General features: G+C 40.2%; 1 protein-coding gene and 1 long non-coding RNA gene across 2 annotated transcripts in view; one reads left to right on the top strand and one right to left on the bottom strand.

Annotated features, from left to right (window-relative positions):
- On the bottom strand, positions 1–12,382 carry LOC113571818 (uncharacterized). The gene is made up of 3 exons (XR_003410031.3): positions 10,918–12,382; positions 2,567–2,661; positions 1–1,212 (listed from the first exon to the last, which is right to left on the bottom strand). It is a non-coding gene; the product is annotated as an uncharacterized LOC113571818 (long non-coding RNA).
- prickle1a (prickle homolog 1a) overlaps positions 10,337–14,489 on the top strand; it is a 19,819-nt gene continuing 15,666 nt past the window's right edge. The window contains exon 1 of the mRNA XM_027000963.3: positions 10,337–10,595. The gene's annotated coding sequence lies outside the window, so the exon portion shown is untranslated. The remainder of the gene's footprint in view (positions 10,596–14,489) is intronic.

Consider the following 14,489-nt stretch of genomic DNA (forward strand, 5'->3'; position numbering starts at 1 on the left):
CCAAAATGACAACACTTTATATGCCTCTTGACATTTCAAATGGAAGTTTGTAAAAATGAATGTGCCAGTTCCATGAAGTATAAATTCTGATGCATGAGCTTTTTAGTAAAAATACATGGGACAAAATATTATATGGGATAAAATAACATATGGGATACAATCCTATGCTTTCACAATGTCACATAACTGCTTCATTTGCCAAATGATTTCTCTTCATCTCAAAGTTTCTCTACAGTAGAAAAACCAACCATTGGCTACCCTTTAAAAAACGGTGAGAAAGACGAATAGCCAAGTTTGAAATATATGCCCTGAGAGCTGATATTTGGAAATCATTATTTTGAGTGAACATAACGGAAGCAGTGAGAGAAACGATAGATGTAATTAAATGAATACCACTAAAGCCCTTTTAAATATGTAATATTTATATTTGGGATACATCCTAAGCTGAAAGCATAGCAGGCCATGGCTTGTAGAGCTTTGAATTGGTGCTGCAAGGAGGGCCTTATAGTTTTCATTTTAGGGATGATTTTCTAAAGACCTTCCGGTATTGGCCTTTATCACTAGTGATTTACTTTGACATAAGTCAGTAACAATTTCAGTCTACTTAAAACACCTATTATAGGATGTGGTATATTAGCTTTGAAATGATTCTAACACGGACTAATAGCAGGCTCAGACATAGGAAGAGAAAGGTAGAGCAAACATCTGCTCCTTCTGCATATGATACAAATAACAAAACATGCTTCCACATTAGCATCTAAATTCAGACCCTCTATAGTCACATTTTGAGAAGGAAGTTAGAATTTATTTGTAATGTCCATTACACAGAACTGGATTACAGGGTTTGTTTTGTCCATTGCTAAATTTGTTATAGAAAGACTTTAATTAGACATTATCAAGTCAAATGGCCAGTTAATGGTGTGCTTTTAGCTTGAATGACATGTCTAGTTAGTCAGTGCCTCTAATTGGAATATGTTTCGCTAGTATAACGTGCGTGTTTCTAAGAAAGCACAGAAACAACAAAACCAGAAGGTCCTCATCTGAAATCAAAGGGACAAAGTAACTGGTGCAGATTAGCATAAGACACTTCTCCGGCATCCTGTCTACCCATGTCTCTCCAGGGGGCTTTTCCTAAAAGGGTCACTAAGCTGATTTTGCTCTCCAGAATGATTAGGCATTTGTTTTGAAAAATATCTCTTCAGTGTCTTGTACCTGAAAAGATATACAAAAAATATGAGATTATGTTGAAGGCATTCTAAGACATTTAGCATATTAAATAAGTCAATCAGCTTTGAATTCAAGTCAGAATCATGCAAAGAAGTACATTTGACATTCGTTAGTTTGAGTTTGCTGGTGTTGCACTAATAATGCATGTTCACAGTATTCCTAGCAATGCACACTGTTGTCACACATCAAAAAGACACCAAATGTTATTAGTTATACTTGCTGATGGCATATTTAGGAATTAAAATTCTGGGTATTCACCGTTAAGACTCAATAGGGGAAAATCAATACAGTTGCCACCTCTGACTGAACAGAGATTAGGAATCATCTCAGCATCTCGACCAACACTGGCCAGATGGTTCTGGGATAGCGAGCTAGCAAGCAATGGCTAATCTGGTGGATGCCACCTGCCGCCAACTCAGACAATGTAGTGTGTTGAGTCACATCTGGTCATTAGTGCTCAGATGGTAACCAAGACACTTGCTCATGCAATTCCCATAGCGACAGGCTCACATATCTCTGATGAACTACCTCATAAGTTAGAGACACAAGCCTTCTACAAAGTCAGTACCTTTTAGGTGCATGCTTGTGCAATACAATAGCCTTGAATTAAACTCAAACCAACGTTTTTGAGTTCACCCATTTCATGAGTAAAATTCATGAGCAGAAATGGCCTTTAGAACACCTCCCTTCAGGAACTGATACCCTTCCTCCTGACTGTCCCATAGAGTGTGTGTGTAACACAACACTACGAGGCTCATACGAACTCCAGTCAAGAAGTTTTATTTCCCTGACATTTTTTCCACTCCATATAGTAGAGAGCATCAATCAGGACAGGTCAAGGCTCGCTGTATAGTGCGAGTGATTGGTGCTCTTCCATTGTTTACCAGGTTGTTTGTGGCCTTGCTTTTTACTTGAGGTTATGAATGTTCATCTAAACCATGGTTTTACAACAGCATTTCTAACTCACAATAAGCAAGCAATTGCATAAATGGGCTATCAAATACAAACTCCATTACATAGCTCACTTGAACTCAGTGTATATGCTGAAATAAAACATGAATGAGAACAATTTATGTATGATATATATATATATATATATATATATATATATATATATATATATATATATATATATATATATATATATATATATATATATATATATAATGAGTATGTCTCCTGTAAAGCTAAAGGTTTATGTCCCTGCAAGTCCGCTTTTCTTCTCTGTGGTCCCTGGGCTGTTCAATGGACTACTCGTGCCATGCAGGGGGCTGAGGAGCCCAGGGACTTGAACACCAACAGCAGGCGGATTCTTCAGAGGGCATCCAGTGGGCTTTACCTTCACCCCACTCATCCGATATGAGCTGTGCAGACAGAGCCTCTCTGGCATGGAGCCAAGCTGATGAATCTCCAGGACATCTGTCCACGGATACTCTGAAACATGGACACAACGTACTGCTCTCATTTCAAAAGTAAATCAAAGGAAGCAAGAGTTGCCATGTTATTAAAAACTGAGAAATATATTGTACTTTCAGCCTCAATATAGTGAAGCTTTATACTCTCCACTAAATCCAATTATTTGGTTTTGCCACCAAAGAGCAGTACACGTAATGCTCATGCTGCTTACAGCACTGTCCCATAGTTCTAGTGCTCCCATTTGATCTAGGAGGTATTTCTGTGCCGGAACAAAGCTGTTGATGGTATTTTCTCCAGCAGTTTGACCCAGCACAGGATTCCAGAGGCACACATCAAATTACAGCCTACAAGCACTGAGTGCTGTACATGATTTCAGCCAAAGATATACAGACAATTTTATGGGGAATGCAGAGGGGAAACTAGCTATGCATGTGAAAGGAAAGGTTGTATATTTTTGGATGTCAGAGCCAAAGTATATTGGAATGAATTATTTCAGCCTTTCTGGACTTTGGCTGCAAAGGAAAATAATCTGTGGTGTGCATTCTATACATTACTCAATTTAACAGATTTATAAGCTTTTTACCAGCATATGACATATTTTCTACATTAAATACATGCATTCTTGGTGTTCCAAAAATTTTGTAAACCACCATGTCAAAGATTTGTTTTGCACCATTTTACATTTTAAGAACTGGAGTGTTAGATACAGCACAAGCTATGGCCTTATGACAAACAATATATTTGCATTACTATCTGACATTTCACTTCACATGATGAATCATTTTCCTTATACTTCTTATTTCCTTGCCTTGCTGTTGGTGGAGAGGAACAGAAACAAGAAAGGCCACAGCACAGAAGAGAGGGGACTGTTTGGATGTTGCTTGTGCAGGTAGCATGAGAGATCTTAACTGACTGCTGGCTGTCTCCCCAGCTGAGGAGGGGCAGACAGGGAACGGGCTGCGGCGATCAGGATTAAGGGCGGATCCACGTGCGAGTCTGGGATCGACATCAAAAAGATGTGGAGCCCCAGAGACCAACAGGAGCTGCTGCAGAGCAGTCTAACCTACCAGTCAATATGTCTCGCAAAACACAGACCACAACACAAGGAGGTATGTTGTGACAACATAGGACATTTGTTGAGACAACACTTTGGACTGTCGTTGGAAAGTAAAGCCTAGCTGTTTTATAGCTCAACTTTGCAATGATAAAATATGAATTACCATTTAAGATCTGCCTTTCAGCAAAGCATTTTAAAATTTACGGCAATTACTCTTAGAAATCGGAAACAATATTTATTTAATTGAGTTTAAATAGCAAAAATAGTTCACGAGTATAAGGACTGAATCCATTGAAAATTGCCTCAAAAGGCGATTAACAATGCTGCAATACATGGGTGTGCCTGGTGGGAACAGGCTTTAGCAGTAACAGACTGGCCTGTCAAAGTAACACAGTGTTAATTTGTTTCCCTCCCCCCACCTCTGTGCAGGCCTTCCAAGCGCCGTCTGGCTGGTATAGGGCGAGCATTGTACCTGCCCCAGTCTAGACTGCAACACTTCCATACCTCCCTATCCTCCTCCACACCTTCAGCTGCTCCAGGCTCTCACTGCATGTCAGAAAGTTGGCAGAGAATTAAAACACAGCCTAACGATCAAAGAGGCATATAGAAGTCTGTGCAACTTCCATCGCTGGCCCACATCTTTCTTAACTGGACAGATTTGCTTTTGAAGCTGAGCAAAATATACTTCACGAGGGGCTCCAGGAGCTGCTTACTGGGAAGTTATCTGAGGAAGCCACTGCCTCAGTGGAGGACTTTTGTTATGAAACAGACTTGTGCTACGACACAGTGCAAGAAACTATAAATGGGAATGCAGATGCTTCATCTTTCTGACAGCTCTTCAATATTGCTGCATCAGCTAGGTTACCCTTGTGCATCTCCCTAGAGGGCAAACACAAACTGAAGGCAGGTGGGACCTACACACTTTGGTACTGGCCTTACTTTGGACAGACAATGTATGTAACTAAATTCTAGGTAGGTATCATCAAGATCATAGAAAGATGTGTGGCATTTTTGCATAACTTATAAATACCAGTCACTAGGAAATGCTAGAACATGCTATTAATTTCACGTGAGAGGTAGCATTTTCTCTTCCGGGCTGTCAAGCTTCGGATGAAAGTTCTAAGTTTATTTGAGCACCGTAAGAGTTACCAAGAGCTCAAGCATTCCATGAAGGGTCATAGAGTCTCTTTGAAGTAGAAAGATCTGTTTTATTCAAACAAACTATGAACAGCAACGTTCAGAACCTTTTCACAATAGCCCTTTACAGGTTAAGGACTAAGAGCTGTTGACTCATGACAGCTTAGTGGTCACTGTGCTAACACTGTAGCTAGGTACATGAGTGTTCATTTGTAGCCTAAGACACCCAAGCATTTCAACGGAAAGTAGCTAACGTAAAGGTTGTTATTAAACAACTGCATTAGTGAGTTTGCTTTAGTAAAACTAAGTCATTTGTCATTTTGTGACAAGCTCTATGCTAACAAGGCGAGTCAACAGACCAAATGCCTGGGCCATTCAGGGTTTTGCTTCGGCCAGTCGGGCCTAATTGGGCCGTGTTTGAGTATGGAGTGAAGCCAGGTGACTCGCGCAAGAGGCCAGATGCCCAGGCTCGCTGCTGCGCTCTGTTTGTTTGTCTTCCTGCCTTTGTTTGTTCTAGTGATTTCCTGTGTAAACTCAGCGCAACAAGATCCCTCTCTTTTGGAGGAGAATTCAGTCAATTACATCAAGTCGAGTAACCAGTTTATTTTAGTCACTGGATGGAGAAGGTTTTTTTTCCTTTGATTAAATCTGCTACATCACTATTAAAATGCTACAGCTTTGGAACAGATTAAGAATAGTGTCTACTAAAACTTAAAACTCACTTCTGGAATCATTTTAGTTATTCAACAGCAAGTCATTTTTTAAAAAAGAATTTAACTGCACCACAAGCAGTAAAATGTTTTTTTTTTTCTGTCACAGCTATAAGGTCATGTAGTGTAATTCAATCTGAAATCTTGTCTCTAAATAGATATCTGATCAGTTTATAACCCAGATTAACAAATCTGGATTTCCTGTCCTAACCAGAGTAGACAGTATTATGGGAAGATCATTGTTTTCCTAATTGAGGCACCAACCTTTTAAAATCTTTGTTAAGCATCTTCTGCTAAAATATAGATAGCTCTGAAGATTCTCTGTCTTTTTAAGCCACTGTACTTAATAAAATAGAATGAGACAGAAGGAAGGAAAGAAGGAAGATAAGATGACTAGAAGGAAGGAAGGAAGAAAAAGAGAAAAAGAAAACTTGAGTGTACTTTCTGAAGGGCATAGCTCAGCCTGAGATGGAAGGGAAAGGTTGGTAAGCCATGTAAATGCAAAGAGAAGGTAGGAAGTCTTCTGTGGTAAAATGGCATCATTGCCTAATTGGAGGTATACACTAAGACTGCAAGAGCTGCAGCGAGCAGCAAGGATTAAAGATTTAGTAAAGATGTTTACTCCTTTAAAGAGATGAAAGCAACAGTTTCTGAATGCAAGCAAATGTATTCCATTATGAATTATGCATACCATTATGCTATGCTTAACAGTTTCTTCTTCTTGCTGTCTGGATCATAAAGGGGACATGTGAAAAGCCATAAGAAGACAATAATGATTAAAACAAATCTTCATTGCTACAAAGGATTTAACCTGAATTATTTAATCAGATTCAGTTGCAACATGCATGTGAAGGAAAACTTTCAAATATTGTAGTCTGCAATAATGATTCTGAATGATTTTAGCCATATGTTATGATGATTTATTGACACAAACAAATTTCACATAGTCACCAGCGGATGACTGAGTGCCTCTGTTAGCTCTCTTCACGTTCAAAACCAAGATGGGTGGTGCCAGACATTTGATCAGCACTGCGTCAGCCTGCAGGTAGCTGGCACACGTTCTCTTAACACAGTACAACCACAGTGGATTGTCAACCATTTCAACTCATTGAGTGTGTCCATTCAGTACTTTAAACCTATACAGATTGAAAAAGTGGCAAAATCAACATATGAACTCTTGCAATGACATGGTGAAGAAATGGGGAAAAGAATGCAGTCCTCAAAAACTGAACCACAAAGAATATGGTCCTAGGAACTATGTGTTTAAAATGAGTGTTTCACCAAAAATATTGAACTGACTTGAATGAAAGTCATGACTTTCATGAAAGAGATGACTCTTTTATCATGGCTCTACTATTTGGCTTTGGTCTTTTTGGCCTGGCCAAAAAAAAGGTAACACACTCTAATATTTCGTTGGACTGCCTTTAGCTTTGATTACGGCACACATTCGCTGTGGCATCATTTCCACAAGCTTCTGCAATGTCACAACATTTATTTCTGTCCAGAGTTGCATTAATTTTTCCCCAAGATCTTGTATTGATGATGGGCGATTTGGATCACTGCGCAAAGTCTTCTCCAGCACATCCCAAAGATTCTCAATGGGGTTCAGGTCTGGACTCTGTGGTGACCAATCCATGTGTGAAAATGATGTCTCATGCTCCCTAAACCACTCTTTCACAATTTGAGCCTGATGAATCCTGGCATTGTCATCTTGGAATATGCCCATGCCATCAGGGAAGAAAAAATCCATTGATGGAATAACCTTGTCATTCAGTATATTCAGGTTGTCAGCTGACCTCATTCTTTGGGAACATAACATTGCTGAACCTAGACCTGACCAACTGCAGCAACCCCAGATCATAGCACTGCCCCCACAGGCTTGTACGGTAGGCACTAGGCATGATTGGTGCATCACTTCAGCTGCCTCTCTTCTTACTCTGATGTGCCCATTACTCTGGAACAGGGTAAATCTGGACTCATCAGACCACATGACCTTCTTCCATTGCTCCAGAGTCCAATCTTTATGCTCCCTAGCAAATTGAAGCCATTTTTGCTGGTTAGCCTCATTGACAAGTGGTTTTCTTAAGGCTACACAGCTCTTTAGTCCCAATCCTTTGAGTTCCCTTCACATTGTGCATGTGGAAATGCTCTTACTTTCACTATTAAACATATCCCTGGGTTCTACTGTTGTTTTTTCTAAGATTTGATTTCACCACACGTTTAAGTGATCGCTGATCACGATCATTCAAGATTTTTTTCTGACCACATTCCTTCCTCAAAGATGATGTTTCCCCATTGTCCTTCCACTTTTTAGTAATGTGTTGGACAGTTCTTAACCAGATTTTAGTAGTTTCAGCAATTTCCTTAGATGTTTTCTCTGCTTGATGCATACCAATAATTTGACCCTTCTGAAACAGATTAACATCTTTTCCACGACCACAGGATGTGTCTTTCGACATGGTTGTTTAACAAATGAGAAGCTACTCACTGCATCAGTTAGGATTAAATAGCTTGTTGCCAGCTGAAACATAATCACCCATGCAGTAATTATCCAATGGGAGGCTCTTGCCTATTTGCTTAGTTAAATCCAGGTGGTGACCTTTTTTTTGGCCAGACATTGTATTTGGCTATTACAACTGTTAATGGCCATGTTATGTCAGAACATAGCCCTGTTCACTGGTTTATGTACTTATTTATTTGGAAGAGGTTTGCAATTTAAGGCAGTTCATTTTAACCCGTTATTCAATATTTCATCAACCAAACAATGTGTTACAGTGATTCATACACTAATTAGATTTTTAGATAGCAAAAATACGTCACTTGAGAGTTGCACTGGATGAAAGTAATACCAAATTTCTGAATTACAGTCTGGATCATGTATTTGTTGTAAACTAGGTCTTCCAGCAGCTCCCCGGCACACAGGTTATACGTTTAAATTGAAGTCCACTGTAAAGTAGGCCTAAGTGTGGCCATGTATAGTTTGCAACTCAATCATGTTGTTGAAAGCATTTTTACAGCCCTTTGCCATAAATATGGAGTGAGATAAAATGCAGATAAGCTCCAGACAAAGACCAGATACAAGTGAAAGAGGCTATGCTTTAGGCTAATGGGCTAGCATGTTGTCAGGCACACTGGTTCACTTAAATCACTATACTTGCAAGATATGATATCTGTTACGGTGGCCATTACTGAAAGAATGGCTGACTCACTAAATTCCACTAAGAGCTGCAGTGACTTATTTACAACTGAAACTCACCAAACGTCTAAGAGGGAAAAGCATAGCAGAGATACCTTACCTGTTAACCCTTCATAACTTGCCTCATTTTCCACCATAGTCACTGGTTCCTAAACACACTCACTTGAATGTATGTTATAGTGGCTCACTCATATCAGAAATTATATTTGTACATGTTCCTATTAGGTTATGTTCTGCTTGTAACATAACAGATGATCTGTCATAAACTTGAAAAGTTGAAGAGGTGAGGGTGATTGACCATGAGGCTGCATGTCCTTACCGATCCACCGAACTAAAGAAGTAGATGTGCTCTGAGAACTGTGCTGGCAAAATCTTTCCCTGACACTGATTTTGCACCTGGAACATATTTTCACCAATAGTGCTTTGTGTGAAAATTTGGGTTGTAGTGACTGATCCTGGAACAGCACTTTCAGGCCAACATTACTCCAACTAAACCGACTGAAGGGGGCGTGGCTTTGGAATTGGAGCACCCTGAGAGCTGATATCCATCTGCTCCAGATGAAATCAGTTAACAACAGTCTGCTTGGTTTTTATGCTGTAAAGTCACAGTCCTGCACAGTGTGATTGACAGGTTTTGGCTGGCTGAACCTGGTCTCACTTACCCTGCTCTGACATGGGCAGATACAGAGTGGTCAGTAGGTCATAACCTTAGTCACAGTGTCCGAAACCGACCTACAGGTCAGCCGTCTCACAAATGTAGTGCTTTGTTTGTTTATGGCCTTATATTTATCAGTGTAAAACCAATAAATATGTGACTGCTACATACTTGCCATAGCTGTTTGTGGTTAAACACTTATGGCTTAAACTGCCATAAATCCTTTTTGGAAACTAAAGGACATGATCTCATATTCAGCTACTATTATGTGGTATGACTACTGCAAAAATTGTTGCTCAATAAAGGGTTTGATTGATATCAGGCAGACCAATGCATCCAAGATCTCTGTTCCGTTTGTGTACACTCTTTTGATTGCGGGATTGGTTTACTACTCCAGCCTGCCTGATCAGATTGAATTACAATGAACTCAGAGCATTTTGTAACGGGCTTCTTTTGTCATTTTAAAGTCACTCCGACACAGTGAGGCAGCGTGAAAAGCAAACAGAATCTTTAAAAGCTGATCAGGTTTCCACAAGCCTACAACTGGCCATTGCAGGCGAAAGGGATCACAGCAGGCTGACCACTGTTGAGATAAGCCCATGCAATTAAGGAATCAGAAACACAGGGGGGGGGGGGGGGGGCGGGGGGATAGCAATAGCCATAATCTATTGGGGGTTTTATTTACTGTTACAGAATATTTCAGTGCAAACAAACTCTGTAAATGTCCATATTGTCATTTGTTGTTACTGCCCAACGTGTCACTAATTACACAGTAATGCGTGACGTCTAAGAGTACACATTCACTCTCTCGCATGAAAATGATCACAACACATTTCTGACTTACTCCAGACTGCCAAGAATGCGTGCCTCTCGGGGGTGCGGGGGCGCAAATCTAAACCAATAGGCGCAGAGCAATGTTAATGTCATTTCGGTGTGCGCTCGACTCAGGCCGTTAGAGAGCCCTCGCTCTCGGATAAAATAGTATCACAGCTAGTTCGTTTGTATAACTGTACAGTGCCACTTCGGACATGCAGCCTCAAACTCTTCAACGGAATATCTTTGCTGCGCTGGACAATGTCACGCGCTGAATTACTCTTCTGTGGACGGTTTTAATGCCAATGAGACTTAACGTAATTTCTGCATTCCTATAAAGGAGTATCTGGCTCGGGAATCATTTGCATTTTGCAAAACGGTCAGGTAGGTCTGTAGATTGTTTTAATGTAGATACATACTTTCTCAGTTGGTAACGATGTTTTTTTTTTCGCAGCAGAGTTGACACAGTGGGCAAAGTGGTCTTGTATGTAAATGAACAAAAGCTAATGCATTAGCATTAGTCTAACTTTCAAATGTCTAAATTGCACACTGAGTATACCTATACGTAAATAATATTGATTTTCCTAATTGACGATACGTTCATCTGAATAATTAACGGGAGTAATCAACTGGAATTTCAGTAAACATTAGGTGTACGGGATGTAGATAGAATACAGGTACGTAGAATATGTTTAAAATTTCCTACCATATAGTTGGGTATAAACTGGGGGCTTCGCTCTCTCAGCTGTTGCCTGTCACTTGGTGACAACTGCTCTGTGCGGTGTGCCTACAACTACACATATTTACTGCGCACTGGTTGAAATGTGACCGCATGCAGCCTTGGACACGTTTCCTTTTTAATAAAAATGTACAACAAACGTTTCAGTAAAATGTTGTATATGAAATAGTACATTTTGAATTAACGCCTAATGGAATATAAATTGGTCATTCCAGTTTTGCTCAAGTCAGTGGTAGCTATCATCAAAAATATGGCTATGATGCCAATTGGCCTCACTTAAACAATGTTTGCTCCCGATATGGAGCCTTCAAACGTCAATACGATTTACATATCCCATGTGTTCACTTGTATTGTGACGGGTTCAATATATTAAGAGAACTTTTAGCTAAGGCTCTATGGACACAACTGGTATTTAAAGATAATTTCACGGTGTGTTCCACTGATCTCAGTACAGCCTGTCAGACGGGGAGGTGGTAAAGTAACATCCTTCGCTTTAATAACTGGAGTGAACGGAGGAAGGTTCCATTAACGTGACGTTGCCCTCTAGTGGCTATGTCAGCCATTGCACGCACACTTACTTGGCACTGTAAAAAGTGACGATTGACAGAGCATTACTCATAGAAAATTGCCGTCAGCTAGGTGAATCAATTATAAAACAAATTAACTTTCATGCTATCCAAGTGTGATGGTGAGGTTCTAATGTGCCAGCCAAAGTTAAGAAGTAAATAGGCCTACTCGTAAAATGTACTCTAGGATTGGTAGAACCCCCGAGCACCATTATGGGACAGGTCTGGGCAATGGGCCAAAGGATCCAACAATCCAAATAAGGAGGAGTGTTTTGTACTGTTTGTGACAGTTGTTTGCTTCTGTTCTCTTATAGAGTAAATACTTGTTTTTATGTATTTTTATGATTTCTAGACTGTATTTATCATTATGAGGTAATATCTTTACAGCAGTGTGACCATTGAAGTTTTTCTATACTGACCTGTCTTCCATTAGTTTTATTTGCTATGGTTTTTTTTAATTATTTCAATTCAGTGAGTCTTATAAATGAAAAATAGGTCCATCTTTCTCATCACCATGAGCCTGACGTGCTCTCTCTGACTGCCTCCTTGTGTTTTCGCCAGAGTACTGGGCAGCAGCGACTTCCTGAGCTTCCAGACTCATATGAGTGCATTAGTGTGCAGATTAAGCCTGACCCCGCTCACACAGGAGGACATTAATATGTGTGTGTTTAGTGAGGTGTTAGATTGGCGCGAGATTACAGGGACATGTCCACAATGAAATGTAAACAAATGGAACATGCCATGACTATGTGCGCAATATCTTGGGAGTCAGGAGTTAAGCTCTAGTGCCAGTGTGTGTATGCCTCTCTGTTGATTTAATGCCCAACATACACAGTGGTGTTTATGTGAACCTTAATTAATCACCATTTGGCTGCGCATTGCTCATATTAACTGCTCATACTAACTGCAAGGAGGGAAGGTTGGGGTGGGGGGGGGGGGTGGTCAAGTGTCACTCTGAATAGCCATCTTTCATAACCCAGGGAAGCAACAGTGAGCAGAGCTGTGAGCAGACTTCAGCACCCTGGCTCTGAATGCCCGTAAGTGGCTTTGTGGGTTAGGATGCTTCAGAACACGCGGTGCATGTAATCAAATACAATCACAATACTGATAGACACAGCAAATCTGTTGGCTGTTGGCATATTTCCCCCATCTTACATTTCACAGTGGCTGATTCTGGGTAAACTAGAATATAGCAGAATACAGTTTTGAATTCATTGCATCCACGGAGCTCCAGCTTGTTAAAGAGGCGTGACTTTGGCCACATGCTGAAGACACATGCAAAGCATTATTCAGAGCTGATTAGAGGCTGATGTAGCACATCCAAACAGTACTCTACTGGTTAGCCCTTGAATTGTAATGTTGCAGAAGAAGAAAGGGTAGGTCATAATGTTAGGCTTCTTGAACCTGAAGTGCACTGGGTGAAAGTGGGCAGCACATCACAGTGAGGAGTATTTTTAAGAGATGGCAGACAGTTGCAAGATCAGAATACCCTTCTCTCTAACAAGGCTCCAAACAAAGTCAAAGACTATCTCAGTGTAAAATCATATAATTATTTTTCCATTCCTATGGAAGACTTCCCTGGTGGAGAGCACTAGACTTGCGTCAGGCAAAGTCTATTTGCTGTGCTTTGTGGGAAACAACAGTTCAGTTGTTCTTAATAATCACATAATTTAGATCATGGTTTCCTTATGTGAAGAGCACATGCTCATCTTATTGTGCACTAATAAGAGTGTGCTTGTTACTGACTAATGATTGCTAGGATTAGGACTGGAATTTCAGATGTCCCTACTATGTTTCACCTCTGCAAAAATGGTTAAGTGCCTTAAGCAAGAAATTCCCAAAAGCTGTTTAAGAAAAGCAATTGCAAGTGGACGGCAAATCATCCTGAGACACATATGACTCATAGTCTTTAAAAAAGTCACATGTACCTGGGAAAGAAAGTGTCTTTTTACAAAAGTGTCCCTTGTGTCAGTGCCTTGAGATATGATATAAGCAACAGTGTAAGGAGATCCTGACATTGGATTATGCCATTTTAGCAGCAGAGCCCACTGTTGTGCTGATATTCTGAGCTGTCATTTGCCCTGTGGCCTGTTAAAATAATCAGACTGAGGAAATGAAATAGAGCCACCTCTATACATACACAGACAAACTCTTGTAGCCCAATCTGTTTCTTGCTTCTGAAAAAAAAAGACTTCCTTTTTCTTAAATTCTTGGTTTAACCACTAAAAATTTTCTTTTCACCATATTAACCTATTAACATTAATATGAACTTATTATTTCATGAAACCTGCCATTTGTTCTAAAGCAAAGATGAACAGACATGGTTATTTTTTCAATAATATACATGTGTAGTACCTAATAGTCACTATATTCAATTATACATAGTTGCTCATTTTAAAAGAATTTTACGAACCACGTTGCTGCAGATGTGACATTTGTGTCATATTCTGTGCAATCACCCTATTCCTGAGAGTATCACCCACAGGGTTTTATGATAGAACTGAGGGTCAGCAGAATCTGGGGTCAACATACAGGTGGGTCAATATTGACTAAAGCAAAATGAGGACATACCTCCCAGTGTCACATCCCCAGCCCACACTGGCAGGGTGAGGGTGGGGGTGGGTGTGGGGGACAAAGATGAGTGTGTTGCCTCCAGCCCACATGGAGTGAGGGAGGAGGTTCAAAGAGTGGTGCGTTTGTTTGGAATGCTCACACTGTCTTCCTGTTGAAGGCTGAATGAAAACAGTGGAATGGCAGACAACCAGATGTGCACGGTCCGTCTCACACACATACACGCCCTTAGCTGAGATACTGTACATGCACACACCCATTATTTACTCAGCTGATACTTTTTAATCAGTGTTCCCAGCTATAACCTTTTAAATTCAATGTGCAAGTAGAACACAATGTACAATTGTAATACGAAGAAGTAGATTTTCTGGGTCGAATGTCTCTGCATATTCCCTTTGTGTG

Source organism: Electrophorus electricus, chromosome 4 (genome assembly GCF_041902795.1).
Source record: "Electrophorus electricus isolate QZ-2024a chromosome 4, ASM4190279v1, whole genome shotgun sequence".
NCBI lineage: Eukaryota > Metazoa > Chordata > Actinopteri > Gymnotiformes > Gymnotidae > Electrophorus > Electrophorus electricus.